Consider the following 2,259-nt stretch of genomic DNA (forward strand, 5'->3'; position numbering starts at 1 on the left):
CTTACCGTGGAAGGAAAAACATACTACTCCAGTCTAGATAAAGCAAACATATTTAATGATTTTTATAGACCAGTGTACACTAGTAGATACAGACGATTCTCTTCCACACGGAGTATACAACGAATTGACACAGATAGAAGAAATAACACTGACAGCTCTTGAAGTGAAAACCATTATTGATAATCTTGATACAAAAAAGGCGTCTGGCCCTGACCTAATTCATAACAAATTATTAGTCGCTTCAGTTGATGTTATATCTGCTCCACTCAGCACATTCTTTAACCGACGCTTGGACGAAGGCAAATTTCCACAGCTGTGGAAAACAGCAAATGTTACACCAGTTCATAAAAAAGGAACCAAAGACGAATGTACTAATTATCGGCCGATCTCCCTTTTAAGTTGTGAAGGAAAAGTCTTTGAAAGATGTGTGCACAAATATGTTTATAACTTTCTTACATCCAACAACCTGACTACGGAAGCACAGTCAGGGTTTATTCATGGTGACTCGACGATCAACCAACTTCTTATTATCTATGACAACTTAGTAAATAACTACGATAAAAGTATTCTTTTTCAGTCAATATTTTTATATATCTAAAGCTTTCGATCGTGTGTGGCACAGGGGCCTTTTACTTAAGCTGGAAGCTGCTGGTATCAGAGGCAAATTCTTGGTTTGGTTTCGAGATTATCTCTCAGACAGATACCAGTCAGTTCTAATCAAAGGTGCACAGTCAGTTAAGTTAAAACTTCCTCAGGGTGTACCACAAGGATCTGTCCACTGTTATTTCTAGTCTAGATCAGTGACATAGTCTGTAGTATTAGTTCTGATATCAAATTATTTGCTGATGACACGAGCATGTCTCTTGCAACGAGAAGCCCTGTCACGAGAAAAGAAACCCTGCAAGCTGACTTAAATAGAATAGACGTTTGGGCAAATACATGGAAAGTTAAATTTAATCAATCTAAAACAGAACTACTAAACCAGCCGCCGTGGCGAAGTGGTTAGCGTCGCGGACTGATGGCTGGGAGGACGCGGGTTCGAATCCCAGCGGAGGTGGGTTTTTCGGCCTGTGGCCGGCTCCTGCCCAGAGTTGAGTGTGCTGTGGGCTTAAATGGGGAGACTGGGACCACACAGTCGAGTGTCATCCACTTCAAGGATGCGTCTTTGGGTGTGTTGCTCTAATTACCTGACCAACACCGCAAGTGTCTGTATCTCTAGGGCCTGGTTAACACCAGGATATCATTATGATGATAGAAAGCGTAGAGTACAGCCTTGTCACGCAGTCCCAAACCAAAATGGACCTCCATAGCCACATCGTTATCGTCATCGTCATCCTCCTCCTCCTCCATCATCATCAATATAAACAAAATAGTCTCAACGTCTGTGGCCTTTCATGCCCTGCTCTCATGGTGACCTCAGTTTCGATGCCCCTCCACTTCTGTGCTTGGGGTGAGTCCTGTCAGTATCTTCAGTGTCGGCAGATTCATGGGGGGCTGTTGTTTGAGGGACGTGGTGGCGGTCTCTACTCTGGGAGGGACGTTCACTCAGTCTGGCTCCGCGACTACGCCATTATTGTCGTTAGTAGGGGGCATAGTAGGTGGTGTCCAAAGTACGTTGAATCAGAACAGGCACCACTGGACACCACCGAAGTGACTCAGCAGCAGTGCAGGGTCTCCTCTGGTGTGTGGTCTCCTGGCGACCTAACATCGATGATTCCCTGCGGACTGCCGACGCTGCCGGAACTGTGACGGACGAACATGGGTGTGGCCGTGTATGGGGGAATCTAAATGAGCGGCGTGGGAGTAATGCCACTGAAATGGCGCAGATGATGGGGCAGCAAAAAACAAAAAGAAAGAAACAAACAAACAAAAAACCAGAAATGTATTCCGGGGAAACGTAGAATGCTACGACCTAACTTTTGGAAGTGTTAACTCACCACAACACAATCAACACAAGCACTTAGGGGTCATTCTGCAAAGTAATTGTAGGTGGGGTGACCACATAGATAGTATCGTTAGTAAGGCTGGGTTACTGATCAACTGTCTTCGTTCATTTAAGTACAAGCTGACCAGGGGGGCTCTGGAAACGATGTACAGATCCTTCATTGTCCCAATCTTTGACTATGCTGATATAATCTGGGACAACTGCGCACAGTACCAATGTTGGAAGACTTACACTTAGACGTTCTGCGTATTATCACTGGTACCGTACGTGGTACTAACCATGATAAATTGTTTGCAGAATCAGGATTCTGTTCA

This window comes from Babylonia areolata, chromosome 7, assembly GCF_041734735.1.
Source record: "Babylonia areolata isolate BAREFJ2019XMU chromosome 7, ASM4173473v1, whole genome shotgun sequence".
In the NCBI taxonomy this organism is placed as follows: Eukaryota; Metazoa; Mollusca; class Gastropoda; order Neogastropoda; family Buccinidae; genus Babylonia; species Babylonia areolata.